This window comes from Anser anser (genome assembly GCF_964211835.1).
Source record: "Anser anser genome assembly, contig: HAP1_SCAFFOLD_297, whole genome shotgun sequence".
Taxonomy (NCBI): Eukaryota; Metazoa; Chordata; class Aves; order Anseriformes; family Anatidae; genus Anser; species Anser anser.
In genome coordinates this window covers 693-25,193 of record NW_028153986.1, presented here as the reverse complement: position 1 = coordinate 25,193, position 24,501 = coordinate 693, and the positions used below count along the sequence as shown (strand labels likewise).

At 37.0% G+C, this 24,501-nt stretch overlaps 1 long non-coding RNA gene across 1 annotated transcript; it reads left to right on the top strand.

Moving 5' to 3' along the window:
* Positions 1-12,958: 12,958 nt before the first annotated feature.
* Positions 12,959-24,198, top strand: LOC310891041. Its single transcript, XR_014577398.1, has 3 exons — positions 12,959-13,622; positions 22,942-23,030; positions 24,003-24,198. It is a non-coding gene; the product is annotated as an uncharacterized lncRNA (long non-coding RNA).
* Positions 24,199-24,501: the final 303 nt, after the last annotated feature.

The window sequence follows — 24,501 nt, the reverse complement described above, 5'->3', positions numbered from 1 at the left end:
AGGTTCTGACAGAAAATACAATAAACTGTTTTACATCAATTGAATAATTAGAGATTACAATAATTCCCAGAAGTCTTTCACAAAGAGCAAATTCAGATAAAATTGTAAAAGATGAGATTTGCGTAAAGGTGGGTGTCTTGTTATGCTAGGTGCCTCTTTAACTACAGCAATGACATACCAAAGGAAAAAAAAATCAAAACTCCTCTGGGGAGAAGTGCTGGCAACGCTCAGGTACACATTGGGAAAGCCTGAATAACAAGTGGAGAAAGGTGTTGATAGTGTGCTCCACACAGTGTAGGGGATGTGGTATATGAAGACAATAATGGAGTATTTAACATCTTTGCATTCAAATCTGGTAAAGACAATGATAACCACTTGCAAGGATTTATGAGGTCACTTCTAAAATTCTTTAGCAAAAATAACGTATCCAAAACATCAGTGACTTAATGCCATTTCCCCTCTCCTTCTTTCCTTTAATATTGTTTATATATTTTATGTGCATTTTATATATATTTGTCAGGAGAATATTAATGTTCTGCTTTATGATTACCACCACCTTTCTAATCATTGCTTTTTATTATTCTTGTTCAGTACAGCTTGGCCGCTGAGCATGAGCAATGAAATGGGGAAAAAAAGAAAAGCAAATACTGTATTATATCATCATCTGGGGAGCATGATTGTTTCTGCTGTGTTAATTTACACTAAAATCTATGACCCAGTGAGTCTGATTGATTGCCAAGGGCAGAAATCCAGCCCCTGGCCTAGTTTATTTTGTGAACTGTAGCCTCAGATATCGCTGCAAGCCACAATGATATTGATTTGATATACACTAGATGGCTCTTTATGCTCTTTGGGAAATTTATTGTGCAGAGTCAGAGCTCAGACAGATGGGGAGAAGCAGCTCTTTAAATTGAAGAGGGTTATCACGGTTTGACTCCCGGGTCACTCAGGTTACCAAGTGGTCTGAGCGTGGCTGGGTCAGAGCAGGCTCGAGGGATTTGTGCTCATCTGTTTTGAATGTCAAATCTCCTGGCCCGACTTGAGTTATTGCTAATAGGAACTTGCTTGGGTCTCTAACATTTGGATGGCCTATAAGTTAAACATCATAACCCTTCCTTCACGTCGCAGTCCTATAAATTACAGCTGAGCACACCACCTTTGCTCTGGACGTTTAGCAGGAGATAGCCGTGCATTATAAAGGGACTTGCCTCCGAGATGGATCACACTGCTACAGCTGATATCTGCAGAAGGGCTGTAACAGGACAGTCCCTGCTCTAGACCATGTTACAGCCTTGTCTGGTGTTCTCCAATTGTTGACATGCCATTACCACCTTGTTTTTGTACAGCAGATATTCAGTGGATGATGGCTCTTAACGTAAAGAAAGTGGGAGCACAACTCTGCTTTTTCTAGAAGTTAGGGCTCCTCCTTCAAAGGGGAAGGGAGAGGAAGTCTAGGGAAATGTCTAGTTGTGGGACAGAAATGACCATTGTTGTGGAAAATCCCATACCATCGGACAATAAGTGAAGGAGGAAAAGAAAGGTGCTTCCAACTTGGGATAAAGCATTCTTTCAAATAACAGGTCACAAAACAAGGCCAGGTCTGCCACGGGTATCTGAAGGCTCATCAGCATTTTCACTAAAGCACAGCTAACTGTTAACCAATATTTCATGCTACAGTAAGTGCTGAAGAGACACGGGGAAAATAAGATCTATGAATTTAAAGGACAGATTACATTGTATATCATACCAACTTTTTAATTACCAAAGAAGGTCTACGTGTTTTAACAGGTATCTTCAACAGTTATAAACTGTATACAGTCCATATTTCCACACAGTGTGCTTATATCAGTGTTTGAGCTGTGTTTCCTTAGAGATCAAGAGCAGGATTTTCAGCCTGATTCAGAGAAGTAGGGAATTAACCTAGAGGCAGGAAGTCCCACATCTGTCTAAGAGATGTGGTAGGGCTCCATGTTGCCATTACAGTGAGAAAGATAATACTGTTCCCACTTCTTTTATGAGTAGCTGCTGGTCTCCCTACACACAAAAAATAATAGTACTCTATTTTTCTTCAAATAACAAATGATTTACATAGGAATGGGAGAAAGTAGTGATTGTTTTTCTTAAGTAGCTTTATCATTTTCTTGGTTTGAGTTTTGGTGAAACTGGGACTTAATGCTTTTAGAGAAAAGATTCCCACAACATTTATTAAAAGTGCAGCATTTATTTCCATCTATCTCTCTCTATATGTACATAATATGTCTTTTGGAAACACACATCTATTCTTTTACATTTTGCTTACCTATCCAAAACAAAGAAATCTCAGGAGGTTAATGGTAAATGGCTTAGCGTAGCCTTTTGGACTCTGTTCCTGGCAATACTCTGCAGCTCTAGCTGCATATTATAGATATATTATTACCATTTAAACATAATACTGCCTAGCTTGTGGTCTGAGATTTCTGGGATTTTATTCTTCATTTGAAGTGAATACTAATTGAGAAAGTTACACATTTTTATAGCTCCTGAAGAGTAACACCCACTTCACCTATCTCTCTATTTTAAATTAATATGTAGCAGATGGTGAGCTGAGATAGTTTGACAGCCTACTTACAGTACCATCACTTTAACCTCTCACTGAAAAAAAAAAAAAAATCCCATTAGCTTTTCTGCTGTTGGGCTCTTAACCCCCCAAAGTATCCTTAGTTATCATATCATGGGATTTTCTGCAATGCCAAGGAAGAAAATAATTAAAGATACCCTCTTCCATTTAAATGCTTGTTCTAATTTTACTGGGCATATCTCTTCCTCTTAACTTCTCCAATAATTTCAATTTAAATCTTCATTTAGAATGAGATTTTTCTTCCAAGGGGGATTTTTTTTATCTTCAGGGACAACTTAGTGCACTGCAGAAGCAAACACAGAAGCGCTTCCACATATTATGATTAATGTGGTGTAAGGAGCTCCCCTTGCTAGAAATGCAGAATCAAAGGAAGCAGAGCCCATAAGTAGAATTTAAATTCAATACACATTGGAATCTTATGGTTCAATTCAAAGTGGCTCTAAAGGAAGTAATTAGACACTCACCAAGCCTTTCAGTAAGAAACAACTTTCTCTAAGAAGGGCCTGCTCAAAGTCTTCATTCAAAGTATTGTTACTTTTTTTTTTTTTTTCCTTCACTTTTTCTAATAAAAGAGAAGGATTTTTTGAAGATTTGGAAATCCATGTTAAGAGATTTAATTTTAAGTGTCCTTTAAAAGAAATGGGTTAATTGAATGTTTTATTCTGATTGGCTCACAGAAGTATTTTATTTATTGCAGAATATAAATTTATAGATCATTATCAGAGATTTGCAAGAACACTGATAGTGCATGTTTAGAACTCTTCAAGATAGGCTGAAACAAGATATTGTTCAGTTTTATAGCATTGTTCATTTGTTGTTGTACGGAGGAAATGCTCAGTGTCTCTGTAAATAATATCTGGCCTGGGAGTCTCAGTTTTGCAAGATAACAAGAAAGTCCTGTAACTTGTGGACTTGACCGCCTAGGATTGAATCCTTAGGCCGATCCTTTTACTGAAGCTCCCCAAATGTTGCCTTGACTCTTTCACATTTTACAGCAAAATGGATCAAAATTTTATTTGTGAAAATGTGTGATTTCCATTCAAATCTCCGATAACTTCAGAATGTGAATGCTTCACCAGTGGAAAAGCTGTGACATTCGGAAACTGTCAGTTTCATCATTCAGCCCATCTCCAAAGCTCCTTTCCCTTTCCCTTTCCCTTTCCCTTTCCCTTTCCCTTTCCCTTTCCCTTTCCCTTTCCCTTTCCCTTTCCCTTTCCCTTTCCCTTTCCCTTTCCCTTTCCCTTTCCCTTTCCCTTTCCCTTTCCCTTTCCCTTTCCCTTTCCTTTTTTCATTTCCGTTTCTCTTTCTCACAGATGTTTATAAAAAACACACACTTACTTACACATATACATACTAGAATACTAACTGTATCTTTCACATATAAGGAATTCACATTAAAAATAACTGTGATGCTTTTTGTGGGGCGTGGTTTAGATTTCTCTTCTCCCTTCCATTTGTGAGTGGATATAAAATATCTCTGCTCCTATGCCCAAAAACTGGAAATCTGAGATGTTCCAAGCCATTTCTACATCTGTGCCACCTAAGGTGGGACTATCAGGAGATTGTGTTCCATTTTTATTATTTTTGAACTGCCTTGTGGATTACAGAATATCTTTTTGTCTGGTTAGAAGGGCAAAAGAAGTTATAAATTGCATTCACAGGGCACCAAAACCATCGCCAAGCCTTATAAATTTCATGGAAAGATTGCAACTGCCATTCCCAACCAAGCATTGCAAAGGCACAGATGAGAACAGCTGACTTGGGAACTGGAGCAATACGGAATAGTCATGAGCCTCAGATTGGGAAGGATGAATTTTACCTCACCAGTCCCTTTACGTAGCCATTGCACAGACCCCAATTACTCTGGCTTCATGTGAGTGCAGGGGATTGAATTTCAACCAGAGAGTAAGAAACACAAATAAACATTTTATTAAATAATTAGAGCCCATAATTGTAGATTACCTTTCATTTGTATTAGAGGAAGGCATGGTATCGTTAGATCCCCCCAATGTTGTTTGGCGTTTACGTCACATATGATTTCTAACTGACATTTCAGGATATCTTCTTTCCTTCTAGATTTTTTTTTCCTATTTAAAGTTATTCCAGATATCAGAAATATAATTAATTTTCCCTCACTCTGTATTGAGATAGCAGTCTGAAATAGCAGACTTAGCACACTTTAATTTTGTTTCCATTAAGAAAATACTTTACTTTTTAAATTATTCATTTTTAATACTTTCTCTTTGCAAGTCTGAGTGGTAACCAAAACATATTTTAGTTGTTTCCTCAATTTTATATACTATGGAGAACGTCAGTAATGTCCCTTAACACACAGCCAAGTAACATAATAAAGCCCCCATCATATTTCAGTATAGCAATGTCAGCAGGAGGCTTAAGTACGACTTTGAAATGCTTTCAGCCTCTTGTTTTTAATAAGAGAAATAGGTCATGAGTTTTAATAACACTTAAAGTACTTGTGGCTGATTTAAACATTATTCATTATTTGAAAAGCTTAATTTGGATCTTGATTAAAATTTTTAGATGAAGCCCTGTTAAAAAGTTTTGAGCTGCTGTCTTTTACATAGGGCTGGCAATGTAAATGACCAGGTTTAAGCGGGAACAGGGACTCACTTACTCTTGGGGAGAGAGTGGAAAGATCTGATCATTTTTGGGAAAAATTGCTCATGGTCATACCTCTTCAGAATCACCTGGCTAAAGGGGAAGATAGTGAGTTGTCTCCTGCTGTCAAAGAGCACAGGCTTGTGTGCTGCAAGCTGAGAAAAGCAATTTAAAATAGACAAATACTGTACTGTGGGGCTTGTGCTTGAGTCCTACACAGTTTTTCAAGTACTTGGGCAAAGACATAAACCCAGGAAATAGATAAAGAAGCCAACCAAGTCCCACAGTCCTACTGCCAATCTTTTAGAATAAAAAGTACATATAATTTTTGATAAATTCCAATATTTGTCTATTTTCAATTTATATTTCAATGAACTGCTAGAATGATACTACCTGAAGCAGCACTGACTTCAAATCACCACATAGATTTGAAATTACAATATTTTTGATTAACTGGTGTGGTTATTCAGAATGTTAATTGCAGTTACACAACAAGCACAAAATCCTTCTCAAACAGGTAAATCAGACTTGAATAATACTATCCTCATCATTATTAAGAGCATGAATAAATTCATTAGACAAGTGTATGTAGAGTTCAGATATAGTAAGAACAGAAAGGCCCAGTGAGATGTTTTAGTCTGGTCTTTTCTGTGACAAACCACACCTGAATAACCACCTTTTGGCTTTTTCTCATTAAAAATAAATAAATAAATAAAAAATAAGAAGAATCAAGACACCTAACAGAGCTTTAAAACCTCATATATTACAGAATTAGTCCTTAGCAAGTCATTCCTATATACATATATATATATACTTTCTATATACATATACATATATATTCACTTCTATATACATATACATATATATTCACTACTGAAATTGTGTTTTTTTTTTTTTCTTCTTCTTCTGAATTTTAAAGGTTTAACTTCTATCCATTTGATCTTATTATACTTTTGTCTGGTAGATCAAAGAGCTGTTATCAAATTTCTGTTCGTCTTAGTACAGCATCATACTGGGAACTCTTGTTCAGCTGATTATCTCCCATTGACCTTGCCTTCACCCGAGGAGTCCTTTTCATCATCTCTGATTTTATACAGTACAGTCCCCCATCCTGTAAATATGCCCTTCACTCTTTGTGAGTACACGTAGGTTTTTACAACTGGCTACATTAAAATGACCCTGGCTTGCCAAGCAATCTAGATAGATCTGCAGCAGTGACTCAGTGACTTGCCTTCTTTATCATGTTCTGTACCTGAAGCCTTTGTGCCATCTGCAAACTTTATCAATAACTATTTAAAGTTGTCTTCTGTATCTTGGATAAAAACATAAATAGAATAAAGTGTAAAACTATTTTTTTTCAGAACCCATTTAGAAGCACAGCCATTTGATGATAATTTCTGCTTAGAACTACTTTTTGAGACTTACTGGTTAGCCAGTTTTTAATCCATTTATTATATTACATGTTGATTTTGTATTGCTCTCATTTCTTAATCAAAGTGTTGTGTGGTAATAAGTGGAATGCCTCACTGAAATCTCAGTACTCTATATCAGCTTGATTATCTTGAGCAACCAAATTTGTAATCTTATTAAAAATATATTAAGTTAGCTTGATAAGATCTATTTCTGGTACACCCGTATTGACTGAAAGCAGTTATTTTACTCTTTTGATTCTTTATACATCAGGTCTCTTATCAGCCATCCCATCATCTTTTTCCAGCGTTGTTATGATAACAGCATGCCTGCGGTTACTGACGTCATCCCATTTTCCCTTTTTAAAATATCAGTACCTCATTGGCTTTCATCCAGCCTTCAGGAAATTTCTCAGTATTTTAAGAATTACTGAAAAGCAACAGCAATAATACAGAAAGTTAATGCTTTCAATTTCTTGGAAGCAAATTATTTAGATCTACCAATTTCAAAATGCTCAACTTTAGAGACCTCTTAGTAGTCTCTTTCATTACTATGGGGATGAAAAATATGTCATGATCATGATCATGAGATGACTAATACTTCATCCTGTTTCTTCTCACAATATAAAGCATTGCTGTAGTAATATTTACACACCTCCCATTACCATCTGACGATGGCTCTGTTCCTTTACTGGGATACTCTTTATTCCTAAAATATTTACAGACAAGCTCTTCTGTCTTGTCCTTAGCTTGTCCTTTTATTCTTTTTCATCTCTCAGTTTTGTGCAGTTCCTAGTTTATAACCATTGCACTCTACTTCTCCTCCTTTTTACTTTTATCTTTTTTCTACATTATTTTTGTATTTGTATTTGTATTTGTGTTTGCAAATTTGTATTTGTATTATTTTTTTAGCTTATAACCATTGCACTCTACTTCTCCTCCTTCATAGCTACCTCTACTTCTCCACTAAACCAAGCTGTTTTTTTTTTTTTTAAAATCTGTGTAGCCTATACTGTCAGTTATGAGATTGTGGCTTTTAAGACATCTAGTAAAACATACTTAAACAGTTCCAAATTGCCATTTACATTTTTCTGTTTGATTTCTTTCTCTGTCCTGGTATGTCTTGTAATTATTTTCAGCTTTGTGAAATGGTCCTTTTAAAACACCAAGTACATACATTGAATTTTGGATGCCCTCCTAATTAGTCTAGTCAGCCTGTCTCCAAGAAGTTTGGTTCTCCTTCTACTGAGATGGAAACCATCCAAATGTAGCAGCCTGATATCTCCTCAAAAAGGGTGAAACAATTTTCTAAAAAAGAAAATCTTTTTCATTTTCTACTTAATTGATTAGCTATTAAAGTTATAACTGGAAATTTGTTGTTTTCAGAATTTTCTGCTTTGTGTTTCTTTTCTCTTTTGGTAGAGGATATATTATCAGAAGAAAATGTTCTTCTCTTTCAGCACTTGCTTTAGTAACGTTAGAAATTGTTAACCTGGGAAGTGACTGGTCTACAGCAGAGACCATTTAACTTGCAGGATTCACTAATCTCAGAGTCACATCTTATCTCCTGGCTCTCCTTCATCTACTAACCTTTTTTAATGCAATATGTCCAATGAGAGTCTATTAAGGGGAAAGTCCCTAAATGGAGCTGTTCCATGGATCATATCTGAGTTTTATGAATATCATCTAGTGAATTTTCTTCTCAGAGTCTTTTCAGTAGTTTCCATACTATGAAAATAAGCAAATATTTTTAGCCCATTGAGTTTATTCTGGGAATCCTCTAGTGCAATTCAAGTCTGGGTTGAGGTTCTTAAGTGTAGGAAGGAAAATCCATGTGAAGATGTCTAGGTGTGCTGCAGGTGTTTGAAGCTCCCACACTAGTCCAGCCAGCATAGCCAGTGGAGTCAGAGAAAGCTCACCCTAAATAATCTCTGTCTCTTCCTACTACTAAATAGTTGGTATGGTATATTTAAAAATGAAATCCTGACACATATGGGTATATTGAGGCATTTCTGAAAGTCAGTGAAAAATGGAAGGGAAGACTTGACTGATTTAATATCATCTTATGGATAAACTTAGGAACAAGAATTTCCCAGCTTGCTCAAAAAATTTTCTCAACGTGTTGCAGTCTCTTGATTTGACAATAGCTTCAGTGTAGGTCTATGGTAAACACAACGCTTTCAATACCTGGGTGATTTTAGTGGTCAAGAATATATCCATGAAAGTGGTTACAACCATCAGTTGAGAAATGACATGCCAGCCAAATTTAATAATGCATTGTTCTTGACGTACATTTCTTATCAGTGACTTGGTAGCAAAAAAAAACTATGCTAGGGAATATCAATTTTAATTTTAATTAGGAAACAAAATCAGCAAGTCTAAGATAATGTTAATGAAGTTAGCATCACGTTTAGTACCTGAACATTAGCATTATTCCAGAGCCTATTCGTATTTTCTCTATGTTGAGATGAGATTGGTATGGAACATCATCTTTTTGGAGAATCACTGACAGTGTCTAGTGATCTGATTGGTTTTCACTCCTTTAATAAACTGTATATGATACCATTTTTCACTCTCCTTAAATGAGAAAATAAAATCTACTATAGTATATTGCATTATATTTAGCAAAATACAAATGGAAGAAAAAAATAGTGAGGTCAAGTGCAAAGTTTATAATCACACTACACATTAAAGAGCCCTTTTAGTACCTTTCTACTTTAATTTTTATGTATGAGGAATATATCCCTAGCAGCCTTATCTTCCTGAGCTTAATACCAGCCTGGAGACTGCACTCCCTGCTGAAAGCAAAGAGATTTATTTCTGTGATTCCTAAGTTAATGTTTATTTTTTTTTCTCTAGTTTTCAGGTCTTTAACTTGATGATTTTATATGCCTAGTCTGCAGCATCAGTCAGAATTCTCTACCTACTGCAGTTTCTTTACATCTTTCATCACAAAAATTAGAGACTCACATGTAAAGTGCTTCAAATATGGCAAAAAGACACTTTTGCCCCTTATGAAAACAGGAAAACTTACTAGGCTTGATCAAGTTACTTGGTCATTTATAGACACTGAGAGCTTTAAGAAACTTTCAAGAATTTAATGTTGATTTGCATTCTAACTCTAAACAAAACTAATTGTTGGGAATTTGGAAATCATACATCTTTTAAATGAAAACAACAGTAGAGACTGAATCATAATTTCACTAGGCTACGTAATACCTCACATGGTTTCATAAGCTGCTGTTCACTATATCATAGCAAACATATATCTTTATGGAAGATACTGCATCTTACTATAAAAGCAAGCAATGTTTCTAATAAAGTTGTACAATGGCTCTTGACAATTGGTTCTTGAGAGATACAGACATTTTATTTTGTGTGCTGACAGTGGTAATTGGTGGTCAGTACACATTGAGTTTTATATGAGGAAAATCATTGCATTTAGCAAGCTAATTCATCCCTCTTTTCACTTCTAATCCTTCTAGAATTACTGAGCCTTGGTTTTGGACAGTACCATTATAACCTAAGTTCTATAAAAAGGAAAGGAAAGGAAAGGAAAGGAAAGGAAAGGAAAGGAAAGGAAAGGAAAGGAAAGGAAAGGAAAGGAAAGGAAAGGAAAGGAAAGGAAAGGAAAGGAAAGGAAAGGAAAGGAAAGGAAAGGAAAGGAAAGGAAAGGAAAGGAAAGGAAAGGAAAGGAAAGGAAAGGAAAGGAAAGGAAAGGAAAGGAAAGGAAAGGAAAGGAAAGGAAAGGAAAGGAAAGGAAAGGAAAGGAAAGGAAAGGAAAAGAGAAGAGAAGAGAAGAGAAGAGAAGAGAAGAGAAGAGAAGAGAAGAGAAGAGAAGAGAAGAGAAGAGAAGAGAAGAGAAGAGAAGAGAAGAGAAGAGAAGAGAAGAGAAGAGAAGAGAAGAGAAGAGAAGAGAAGAGAAGAGAAGAGAAGAGAAGAGAAGAGAAGAGAAGAGAAGAGAGAAAAGAGAAGAGAAGAGAGAAAAGAGAAGAGAAGAGAGAAAAGAGAAGAGAAGAGAAGAGAAGAGAAGAGAAGAGAAGAGAAGAGAAGAGAAGAGAAGAGAAGAGAAGAGAAGAGAAGAAAAGAAAAGAAAAGAAAAGAAAAGAAAAGAAAAGAAAAGAAAAGAAAAGAAAAGAAAAGAAAAGAAAAGAAAAGAAAAGAAAAGAAAAGAAAAGAAAAGAAAAGAAAAGAAAAGAGAAAGAAAAGAAAAGAAAAGAAAAGAAAAGAAAAGAAAAGAAAAGAAAAGAAAAGAAAAGAAAAGAAAAAGAAAAGAAAAGAAAAGAAAAGAAAAGAAAAGAAAAGAAAAGAAAAGAAAAGAAAAGAAAAGAAAAGAAAAGAAAAGAAAAGAAAAGAAAAGAAAAGAAAAGAAAAGAAAAGAAAAGAAAAGAAAAGAAAAGAAAAGAGAAAAGAAAAGAAAAGAAAAGAAAAAAGAAAAGAACCATAGAACAACATAGAAATCTGTCTTATTGACAGCCAGCATGGTTTAGCTTGCTCATTGCCAGATTTGAAATTGCATTTGGTCACCTACTAATTGTATTAGTAGTCAGGTGCTAAGTTGGCCTTTCAGAAGGAGCTAAATACTGAACTCTAATCAAACAGATAAAAACATCTACAAGTCCCAATCCTAGCCACATCAAGTCAAGATTTAATTTCTAGCTTGCTAATTGCCTAACATACATAGTAGTCTTACAGATGTTTCAAAAATCAAAAGTACATGTCTGAACAAGAAAAAAAAATAAAAAAAATTTGGAAGTCTCAAGGTCTCTTCATTCCTCTCCAGAAATACAGAACATTTACAGAGGTGGACTATGGGAAGGAGCATCGGTGTCTCTGAGGAAACATGGACTTAAGCTAAAGGATTGCTCTTCTCCTTGGTCTTTATGCTTGCTGAGGCACTCTCCCAGCCTGTCATTTGCAGGAGGATTAAATTGATATTCCTGTTTTGAATCATGCTACTGAAAGATGTTTGACCTCCTTCTGTGTAAAAGTTGATGGATCATTTTTAATAAATCTGTTTCCAACTGGGCTACACAATAAGGGCGCAAGGGAAAGAAAGCTGGGGGTAAGCAGAGAGGGTACTACAGCATATGGAAAGTTTGTATAAAACTTATGATGTTAACATGACTTCTTTCACCTAAGGAGAACCTATTAACTCACCTATTTTCTCAGCCTACAAATTCCTTAGTATATCCCTGGGGACAGCTGAATGGTTCAATTCAAAGGATTTTTTTAATTCTTGTAACCCTAATCTTCATCATTATTTCTAATTCCTCAGTACGAAACCAGAAATATTGATGATCTAATACGTTTTACAGAGCACCACACAGCCTTCTTTATGGCACTTACATCATTATGTAATATGTTATAAAGCAACTTGCATGTTGTAAAACTCATTAAAAAGATATATATTTTTCTCTTAGCTTGAGTTCACGATGGCCAAAATTGAGGTGGAAAGCTATTAAAGTTCCAGAAATCCTAGCATTACACGTTCCTTTCAAATGTTCTTTTCTGCCCTCTTACTTGGTGTTTTCTATCACATTTTCAGTATTTCTGATGTGGGTCTATTGAGAGGTAATTTCTCAGCACGGCAGCTGAAGTAAGACTCCTACGGGATTAGTAACCCAACCTTATAAAACGTTACCTGGTTTCTGTCATTTACTCTGATTTGGTCAGGACAGTTTCTAGCTGAATGAAAATGGCATAAACCAAAGTGAAACAAGAATGATATTGAAATGCAGTATAAAATATAAATTAAACTTTTTCTTTTTTTTCCAAAAATGATTGGATAGATTTTAACACTTCAGCCTTTATTGTCAGAGATTTATTATCAGTGCAGTACGAGCTCTTTTGTCTGTGAAAACCACAGATAAAGATAGTATGTTGAACATTTTTAAAATTCATTTAGTGTTTTTAGCCTCTTACTGTTTTCAGCACTTCTCAGTTTCCTCTTCTTTCTGTCCTCTTGCATACTGTCGTATGTGTATCTTGTGCTGAGTTTGTGGGATTTTTGACCACAAGAATAGACAATTACCAAGGCACATGCTTACTGCTCTAGTGGTTGGGAAAATTAGGGACTACTGTTACACGGGACTGTCAGTAGGAATACAGTTCACTTCTGTTCCCATTGAAATTGCTTGATTTCAGAAGGGCTGTTTCAGTCCTAGGTTGTAATTTGTTCTGCTAAAAATGGCCACCCTGCCAACAGCATCTTACTTCATTTGTAATTTAAGAACTAGCATATCTTCTCATAGCTAGCAGCAAGGAGGCAAATACTGCTTCTGCAAGAGCAGAGTAGGAGTCACTTGGCTGAGAGCACTAACACCCAGCTCTTTGTGGTGGTCAGCTATTATTGTAATGCAAAACAGATTATATAGTCAACAATAAAACATTGTTTTTGTGTCTTCCTTTAGATTTGGAGATAACCAAAAAATTAAAAGCTGTTTTACACTATTAGTTTACGTACCACTTAGTCATGTTTTAATCAGGTCACTGAGGAGAGCTTGTCTTCATTTGGGCATGTAAAGATCTTGTCACTATATGAACATTGGCCTAAGTGGTTATATCCTCTGGATAGACACTGAAACTTAGGCAAGTCTTTTCACTTTCCCAGGCCTTCATAGCTGAGATTAATTTCTTATGGTCAGTCATAACAAGCATAAACTCCCGTTATTTATGGAAAAGAAAAAACCTAGATGTAAAGCAGGTCTCTATGCAGGATTCCAAAGCTGGACTGGGAAATAAAAGATTAAATATATTGCAGCATATTCAGAACAGGAGTGTTGTTTTTGTTTTCTGAGAAACATTGCTGCTGATTAAAAGCAATGCAGCTGCTTGGAGAGTTAAATAGATCCAATAAACTACAGGCCATACCCTCTTAGTGCTAATTAAGGTGTTAATTAAGAAATGTTATATTGAGGAGGTCTACTCAGGGGAAGGAATCCTTCATACATTTTTTTTGTACCAGTAAGCTGAGGGTAAGAGATGGTAGTTTTCACTCCTGGAGTTATTTTAATGAAATGTTTGATGGTATTTATTGTTTTCACTAAAGCCCCAGCACACAGGGCCATTTAGCTATAGAGAAAACTTCACATATCATTGCGTGAAATCTAATCTCTGTGACTGTAAAAAGATGAACTACTCTGATATTTTCTGCCATCTGTTTTTTGTTGTTCAACAGCACTCAAATTTGGTTTGGGTAACATGGTGGATCTCATCTATGGCTACCTCACAAGGAGATGTGTTCTGGTAGTTCTACAGATGATGGCATAGTCTCCCTATGTCATCATTAAGCTAGTCATTCCACAGTAATGATTTGCTCTGAGCTTGCAAGAGAGAGGCACGTTTTGTTAATTGGCTATGTAACGTTAGGATTTTGGTCTGAACTGAAACCCTGACTGCGGGAGACAAACATATAATGCAAAAGATAGGAAGACTTTACTGTTCAGGTAAGAAACAGGAGGTGACCAGAGCAAACAGGAAGACAATACTATATGTGAGTATTAGTTAATATAATTTTCATAATAAATGGCACCCAGCTCTCACAATGAACTTTCCACCTGGAGGTCTTCCTTTTGTCTCCACTTTAATATTCTCTCTTTAGTTTAATCTATGACAGTATCTAGTAACTTGGCTGTATCTAACTGGGTTAAATGAGATTTATGTTGTGTAACTGAGATTACCAAATGGTTCAAAAAAGTTCTTACATACATGCAATGGCTTTAGAACGCCTGGGGAGAGGCTGCTGATTTGGAATTGAAATAAAACTGGTGACTCTGTTCGTTTTTTCTAGTTAACTTTAGTTCCTGTCGCAAACTTCTTTACTGGTATCTAATGAAAGTGAAGTGTCAATGGCCAGAGTAGTCTGCCTGTATGAGACATCTCAATGAATGACCATCAGCTTATGAAAAGTTTGGGCTGAACCAGGTTTGGTAGTTTCTTTGCAAAGCCACCACACTTGCAGACAAGATACTTCAAGCCTTTTTATCTGCTGGGAGGAGTTGCTTTTACCAATCCCGCTGTCCTTTGTGTGACTTGCTGTGTTAAGATGTCTGTTGAAGGATCCGGGCTCTTTGTGCTGTTTTTTTTTTTTTCTCTCTCTCTTCTCCGCACAGGCTGTGCATTAGGCAGACAAATGTGTGTTTGTTTTTAATATTGGCTTAGAAAAAGGTTGTTGCATATATGTGCATATATATATATATATAATATTTAATAAATCTGCATATATATTGCCCAGCTTTTGTCAGCACAGACTTGTTGGCGAACTCCAGCACTGCAGAGAGAAGGGATTGTAGATGGGGAGTCTCCACCGTGTGTGGGGGCACGAAGAGGAGTGGGGTGCTCCTGAGCCACCCCACGGGGCCACTGGGGGTCCCAGGGCAGTGTTCCCCGGGGGACACAGCCACAGCACAGAGCTTCTCGTGGGAGAAGTTCAGCTGGTGCCAAGGAGTGTCCTTCAATCAGGTAGTTAATTTAGAACGACATTATGAGGTTATGATACTTGATTTGGATGACGGAAATCATTTAATGAAATGCCATTAAAGAGCGCTTTTTTTTCCTCCTTCTTTGTATTGTTGTTTTTTTTTTATTTTTACTTTTATTTTTATTTTTTATTTTTACTGTATTTTCTTTCTCCATCCTTTCGAATGAGCTGTTAGCTTTCGGGCTGCAGGGGGTGCAAGAGCTCCATTGAAGCCTGCAGGGCTGAGTGTCTCCGCAGGTCAGACCCCACATTGAATAGGCCTTTATCACCACAACAGAGCCCAGCTTCTCCATGAATCCAGCCCTGTAAGAGGGGATCAAATCAGCATGCATTTTGACAGTGTAAGCTGCAATCTTAAACTCAAAGCTGTAAGTGAGATCTCAGAAAAGGGAGCAAGCTTGTATTCATCCTGTGAATCTCCCCCCAAGAATACAGCATGCTAAATCGGCAGAATCGTTTCTGTTGGCCGCAGGAAGAGGTCTTTACCCTGGATGAGAATGCCAAACTAGTTTCTGCTCCAAGAAAATGTAATCAAGGGAGAAATGCAGTGTGTGAGCTGTATAGAGATAGGAAAAAATATATATATAGTAAAGAATGTGAAAGAACTGTTGATGAGGCTTTTCCCTAGAATCATAATTCCAGCTAGTACTATTTTTCCTTGTATGGGAAAACCTATGAATGATGTGTCATTATTATTACAATTTCCTTTGTGGTGTGAATTATTATCACTATTCACTTATTTTTAAGCAGTAGTATGCTTCACTTGTGAACTCGGTGCTTCAGCATGCCACTTAAGAGACTGCTCCATTTAAGTGATTGTCACTCAAATTAGTCCCATTGTTTTGTGATGCATAGTCTTCTATACTGTCTGGATTAGCCAGTTCAGTGACAGTGACAAACGTGCATTGGTTACTGTTAGAGAGAGGAATCTCACATGGGAAAGCACATGTACATCCAGTCAGGACTCATGCATTTCCCAACAGAGAGAGAGAGGGAGAGTTATAGCAAACTGGTATTTATCACTTGTTCTTGCTTGCATGTTTTGTGTGTTTGATATCACAGCTCAACAACAGGAAATAAGGTATTGAAAACATGTTCAGGCTTGTAAAGATGTTGCTCTTAAAGGATTAACAGAGCTCCTCTGCAGTTAAAGAATGAACTGATTATTTATAGCTCTGAATTTTGTAACACTGAAATTAGGGTTAAGCCTCAAAATAACAGGTACAAAAGAAGGATCCAAATCTGCGCAGCCTGAGTTGGCAACGTTCAGAGGAAACTAAAGCCAACGGAAGCTCTGTGAGGCACTTGAAAAAATCATTTTGTTCCCACAGAAGTGCAAAAGCATCAGGGGAGAAAATGAATTCAATACTTTTATTCAATGATATATCAAATATATAGGAAGAATGTTTTAACAAAAAACAAACATCATGTAAGCAAGACTTCCTCAATTGAACATGTTTAAAAAAATTGATACTCTTATGAGGGAATATTGTAGTAACTTCCATAAATATTTCCAGTCCTAAAAAAGATTTTTTTGCACTGTGCTAACTTTAATTTTTGCAATGATATAAAGTGAAATTTATTCTCTGAAGTAAGTGAATTTTATGATGAGTATCATTCCCCTCTGCCTGTGTAGAGGAAAAAAAAAAAAGTCAATTTCTCCTCATAGTGGTTAGTAACTTTATTCTAGAATAAAATTACAAATTCAGCAAACCTGATGGAAATTAGCTTTTTGTAGGTAGACAATGATGGTAGAATCATCTCTGCAAATTTCTACCATCTTCAGTTTTACCAGAATGCCTGTTGAAATGAATTCCAAAAAATAAAACAGTTTTCATGATCAAAACCAGGAGGATTTTACTCTGATGTTTTAAAAGATCTGGCAAAATTTTTGCTTTATTAGCTGTATTATTTTCCTACTAAAAATGGAATCATAAAGAAACTGATCAGACAAAAACCCAGGTGAATTGTTCCAATAATTTTTCCCCCTACTTTCCTCAGAGTGGAATGTGCTTCAACACAATTTTTCCCTTATTTTTCTTTCTTTTTTCAGAAACTTCTCAGGAATACTTGAAAAAACGTATTTCAATCTGTCATATTTTCACGGACTACAAAGCAAATTTTAAATATATTTTTTGTGATCATTCATGTAAAGAACAGATATCAAATTAGGCATTTAAATAAAACTATCAATATGTGCTCAATTTCTTTGATTTTTTTTTAAACTAAGCAACACCACTGGAATTTCAAATGCTAATTTTGTTCTTGATTATGAATCCATTACAGAAAATGTTCTATTCATAGCTAGTTAAGAAACTGGATCCATTCATAGATATGAGCATGAGGCCAAACAAGTAAAAAGAATGGACTTTGGTATGTCCGTTTGCATCGACAGTACTCTGCTGCATTATGGATTGGGGTTTCTGCATGTACATGCTATCTATGACAGCTCTATGTGATGTTCTTCATAAGAATATATACCTTTCATCTTGAGTTGTGCTTTTTTCCTCCTTATTCTTTTTACATGGAAGAAATGCTGCTTTCAAATGCATGTGTTTTATTACATTCCAGAATTTCATGTGTTGTTGTATTTTCCTGGAAATTAGAATTGTTCCCCATCTGCATATTTTCATATGTAAGTTTTCATCAGAAGCTGCCATAAAGTACATTATAATCTTATTTATTAAAAGTAGTCGCCTCTTATAACTGTTTTTTGACAAGACAGCACAAGCTTTTCTCTAGGAGCCACAAATGTTAACAGTGGCATTAGTTTTAAAAGAATAGAATCATTCAGAATGAGTCATGAAATTATTAATGACTTGCCAGATGAAAACATCAAAATAAATTTTTGAAACTCACAACTTTAAGTTTCTTTTGCTATGCACTGAGCTTGTGAGTAGAAAGCATTAAGAGGATTTTTCATCTTGATTAAAGATTGATGTGCATAACTTTTCGTGCACCAAAATGAAAATATGCCCCTTAGAGCAATGGCACTCGACCTTTAGCAACTGAAGTGCCATTTAAAATCACAAAGAGGCACACAAGTCAAAAATACAGAAATGTGTGTGACAATTTTATTAAAAAATATAAATGAATACATTCATGAAAAACAGTTAAGAAAATCCAAAGGCACTCTGCAATTTGTGTCTTAGGGAAAAGTAATTGATTAGATTGTATGTTTTTACAAGAAGAAAAAAAAGAAACTTTACATACGTAAATGGAAGGAAATGGCAAAAGATATCATCCAACAGGTTTGCAGAATAGCTGAAAAGAAACAGAACTGAGCCAGCGTGTCACACGATTTCTCACTCAGACTCATGATAAAAGCTCTATACAGGCCTCTGAAGAATAAATTCCATAGGTTGAATTCCAGTGCTCTTAAATACTGTAGGTGCTGAGGTTGTTTTCATTTTCCTTTACTGATCCTTTTGAACTTATCCACCATGTGAATACCAACTAACGTTTTTAATGCAGTAGTGATAGGTTCTGCTTTTAACAAAGTATTTTGCAGCTAAGACAGCCTTTCTATTGCTGAATGCAAATTTGTCTGTTAAAAAAGGCAAAACTCTCTTCTCTGATTATATTCAGTTATCTAAACTGAAAATCTCTACTGCATATGCTGCATTTGTTCCATAGAATAAATACCTATTTGACTTCCAGAATAAATCTGCACAAAGGCTGAATCAAGAATTGCAATAGCAATCTGTAGTGGAAAGGAAATTTCTCCTATGTGTGCTGCTGCAGACTGCTTCGCCAGGATGTCAGTTGTGAATCACAGAGCCCAATTCAGCCTTGTGCTACCTCTTTTCAGACCTCTTGAACTTGATGGGGTTATGGAGGGTAAGGAATTTGGCTTTTACTTATTATGAAGCTATTAATACCAAGATGCATGGTGAAGTGCCAGCTATGAAATGTAAATGCTGAAAAATGGCATGACTGTTCAACTCCTTGTTACTTTACAGTGCTATGGACAAAAATTGGAGCTGACATTTCTCTTTGATCTGGTTTACCCATCTCGCTCTGCTGCTATCAGCAGTGTGTGACAGCAGCAGACATTAGCTAGAGAAGAGGGAATAGGCAAGAAAGAAACGTAATCCTCCCCATGGCCTTCATGGGAGAATAGTGAATTAGAGCCAGACGCTACACTTTGGGGTGGACTTGCAAAAAGAAAACAATGCTCTTCTCCCGGCAGCTGTACACATGTACCAGGATTTGGGGGGATACAGTCAAATGGATTAATTTCTTTGCAAAATGAATAAATAAGGACAAAAAGACAGAAGAAACAATTGGAAAAAGTGGGAGCAACTTGTGTTCATGCTGAAAAATGTGATATTCTCTTTCACTCTGATTACATAATACAAGTCAGGATGCGCATCTTGTTCATACATGTCTTCCTTTGAATTTTGACATGTTTTTGGTCTTAGTAACAGCAAAGGGTAACAAGTACAGTCAAAGGAATGGAACAACTGGTGTGTGAGTAAAGATTCAATATTCCCTTCAACTTTGAAAAGAGATAAAGAGATAGCAAAAAAAAAAAAAGGAGTAGAGTAGGTATTAAAATTGTAAGTAGTTTGGAGAAGGTTGAAGAGGAAGCAACCCTCAGATTTAAACCCCATACACAAAAAATATACTATTGATTCTATAACCAGAGAATTAAAAAAAAAAAAAGTGAACAAATTCAGGGAAGATTAGTCCAGTCATGCTAGAAACTGTCTCGCTTCACTGTGGAAGTCTGGAGAAATAAAACTCTGTCCTTGGTAGAGGAGGATCAAATTAGGGAGCATTTAAATAAATTGAACATCTATGGCACCCACAAATGCCAAGGGAGCTGTCTGATGTCATTGTGAGGCCACTTTTGACTATCTCTGACAGGTCATGGTGGCTGGAAGTGTTTTCTGATGGCTCAGAGAATGCAAATGTTTTCCCTATCTTCAAGAAAAGCAAGAAAGGGGATCCAGAGAACTACAGACCAGTCAGCCTCACTGATTGTGTGCAATATGATGCAGCAAAGAATCCTGGAATATGTTTTTGGACATGTGAAGGACAAGAGGTGGTTGGAAGTAGTCAGGATGGGTTTAAGAATGGGAAACCATGCTTGGCCAGCCTGATAGTCTTCTATGATGAGATGACAGTTTTGGGTGAGGGGAGAGCGGTGACTGTCATCTTGGCTTCAGTAATACTTTCAACACTGTTCCCATATTAATTTCTTATTGACAACCTAATGAGTCACCGCTAGATGAAAGGACAATGAAGTGGATGGAGAGCAGTCTGATCTTAAAGGACTGTGGCCAGGGCGTGAAGTCCAGCTGAAGGTCAGTTGCTATTGCTGTACTTCATGGGTTGGTAGTACAGCTGGTATGTTTTAACATCTTCATTAATGACTTTCATGATGGGACAGAGTGCACTCAGCAGGTTTGCATATGAGGAGTGATTGATGCACCAGTTGGCTGCACTCTCATTAAGAGGGATCTAGAGAAATTATAGAACTAGACCAACAAGAGTCTTCTAAATCTGAGTAAAGGGGATTAAGTCCTGCCACTGGAAATGAAGAAACCCCAGGCACCCATGCCATACAGGCTGGGGCCTCACTAACTGGAAAGCAGCTTTACAGACAAGGCTAGGGAGATTGTTGTGAACACCAAATGAAACATGAGCCAGAAAAATGCTCTTGTAGCAAAAGTGGCCAGCAGCACTCAAGATGCATCTGAAAGAGTTTCGCCAGTGGGTTGAGGGTGGTGATTCTTCATTTCTGCACAGCCATGGTGAGATTTTCTCTGGAGTTGTGTGCCCAGATCTGGGTTGCTCAGTACAAGAGAGACATGGACAAGCTGGGGCAAAGCCAGTAAAAGGCCACAAAGATGCTGAAGGGACAGTATCTTTTCAGAATCACGGAATGGCTGAGTTTGGAAGGAACCTCTGAAGATCATCTAGTCCAACCCTCCTGCCAAGCAGGACCACCTAGAGCACGTTGCACAAGATGGCATTCAGGCAGATTTTGAATATTTCCAGAGAAGAAGGCTCCACAACCTCTCTGGGAAACCTGTTCCAGTGCTCTGTCACCCTCACAGTAAAGAATTGCCCCCTCATATTCAACCAGAACCTCCTATGCTTCAGTTTGTGCCCGTTGCCTCTTGTCCTATCACTGGGCACAACTGAAAAGACGGGCTCCATCCTCTCGACACCCTTCCCTCAGATATTTATATACATTAGTGAGGTCTCCCCTCAGTCTTCTCTTTTCTAGGCTAAACAGGCCCAGTTCTCTCAGTCTGTCCCCCCCCCCCACACACACACACACTTTACTGGTGCTTCGGGTTATTCCTCTGTAGGTGCAGGACCCTACACTTGCCCTTGTTGAACTTCATGAGGTTCCTGTTGACCCAACCTTCCAGCCTGTCGAAGTCTCCCTGAATGGCACCACAAGGAGAGGCTGAGAGAGTTGGGATCACTTAAGCAGGAGAAAGGAAGGCTCAGGGGCAAATCTTACTGCAGTGTGATAGAATGGAGTAAAGAAAATGGAGCCAGACTCTTCTAAGTGGTTTCTGATAAAAATTTGAGAGGCAATAGGCATAAAATGAAATGCAGGAAATTCTACTTAAACATAAGGAAAAAAATTCTTTAAGATTGTTCTCCGGAACAGGTTGCCCAGAGTGGCCACAGAGTCTCTGTCCTTGGAGTTATTTAAAATGCAACTGGTCAGTATCCTGAACAGCCTGTTGTACTTGACCCTGCCTTGTGTAGGGGATTGAACTAGGTGATCTCCAGAGATCCTGTCTGGTCTTAATCATTTTTTGATGCTGTGAGAGTTGCTAGCAGCACCCACTTGAGAGGTAGCATCAATGAAGTGCTACATAGATAAACTAAGAACATATCTGTGCTAAGCAATAGAATATTTATTCTACATGGAAGGGATGACCAGGAAACATAACAGGACACCTGTACAATAACCAGATTTCTGCTTGATACTGCACTTTACTGTATGTATGTGTCATGTTTTGGCATTTCTCCTCCCAGCTTTGTGTTATATAGGTATAACTTAATAGATTTCAAAATTCAAAAAATGTCAGTGGAGGATTGTTGTCGAGTAGGTTGTATCTAGAAAAGATTTCAGGTCTAATAATATTCAAGAAGTTAATTTGGAGATATGTACAGAACTGTATTTGACAAAATCTTGGGGGATTGACAGAGATATTAACAGTGCTGGGGGCTAGATGGTCAAGTCCAGATGCATTAGAGAAAAAGATGCATTCATAAGAAGAAACACCACAGAATTAAGCACCAAGGAGCACTGTGTGTAGCTACAGTAGGGAGAGTTGCATCTTGAGAATCAATTGATCCTGACAATGTAGTGTTTGAATGGTGAAGCTGAGGCAAAAAAAAAAAAAAAAAAAGAGACCATGCTCCTTGGAAATGAGAACAGGGAAGTAATTAACAAATATGTAGTTATATACATGCACTTAGTTTTAATATCCACATTTTAAAGGTTACCTAAAATTGCAGCAAAGACCTACAGCAATTATTTGAGGCCCAGAAGAAGGCATTTTACTGCAAGAAACATAAAGATAATTCTGTTTATCATATTAAGAATGTCAGAGGTGATTTTATCTCACTGTAAAAGTAATGTCAGGAGAGAGAATATGGGGTACTGAAGGCGCTTTAATCTAGTAGAGAGCAGCATAATTAGAACCAATGTCTGGAGGCCGAGACAAGGCAGAGTCATCTGAGACATCAAGCACACATTTTTACAGTAGGCCTGAGAAGCTCTTGAAACAGATTACTGGGGTAAAATTGTCTTTTCCTTCTCATGGTGTCTTCAGCTCAGAAGTGGATGTCCTTTTTGGAATATGTGTTACTCCAAGATATTGCGCTGCATACGGTGAAAACAAGATGAAAGGCAGGCTTGCAGGTCAGTTTTGCTTGACTGATAATGGATGCCCTTCCAAATGAGCTCTATGCCACCGCAGAAGTGGAATGAAGCACTCTGCCCTGTTACTGACCATGTGAAGTTCTTTTAAGATGAGCTGGGTGATGGAACATAGTAATTGTTTTTGGCCTCAAAGTCTATGGTTTGCATTAGAGAGTTCTTTACTATGTATTTTTAACCTTAACTACCTTGTGCTGCTCTGCCCAAACAGCTGTAAGACAACCAAATTTATGGCCTGATCTGGTGGTCTTCAAACAACAAAAGCTGTACATATAAAATGTTAACTGTATTCTAAATATTGTATAAACTGAACTTAGTTGTACAGATTGAAGGAGCAGTTTCAAAGCATTTTAGTTAGAATAGTGTATGATGCTTATATAAAGATGGTAGAACTATTATGGTCTATGTAACAATGAATCCATTTTTAATGTGAGGTGTCAACAGGTTAATATTTTATAGCATAAGTACTGGCAGAGAATCCCTCCATTCTCTACTTTTTACATTTTCATGAGCTCAGTAAGCCGAAACAATAATCTTAATAGTAAGGAAAAACAAGACTAAATTATAAGTTGCAGAGGCTATTGTCAATTTTACAAATCCAACAATAGCCTGCAGGATTCCAGGTTTGTTTCTAGCTGCTCAGGAAGCTTGTGTGATTTGCTCACACTTTTTTTTTTCTTATACCCCAGAGCTGTGCATCTGCTGGAGTCAGGGATCTAATATTCTCTTTGAACTTTCTTAGCATCCTAGTGCATGCTGTGATCCATAATTAGTGCATACACAAACACACTAGCTATATTAACTCCTAAATGTCAGAAGTTCTGCCATGTCCAGCACCTGTTTCAGGTGCTGCACAAGAAGAATACAATTCTTGCCTTAACCCTGAGGCTGAAAGTCTGCAGTTATGACTTGTAACCTTAGGGAGGGATTATTTATTTATTTATTGCATTTCAGGTGCGATACTACTCTATGATCAATTTTACGGATGTGATGAAGTACCAAGGATCAAGGAGGCAATTGCAAATGGCACAGAAGCCTAAACTGTGAGTATACTTTCAGTTGTGTTGTTTTTTTGTGCCAAGCCATTTCTGTTACTTCGAGGTTAGGATTTTTCTTTCACTCTTCTCTGTTCTTGTTGACTATTAAGTTGGTTTGTTTAGTTTGAAGTTCAGTTAGTAATAAAAGCTCTGACTTTTAATATCCCTGTAGGACAAAGGTGCTTTATCTGTCCATAGGGCAGCATGGCTATAATAGATGTTATTAGATATGTTACTTCTGGAGAGGTACCTGGAGGCAGAAGGCAGCTGTTTTTCGAAACACTGCAGTCCATTGGATAAGAATGCAAATAGATCTGGTGAGTTGTGCCATTTTTGGGTAGTCTTACTAGGGACATGAATAAGTATGTAAAAACAACTGGATTAAACTCACTAACTGGATTAAACTCACCAAATTT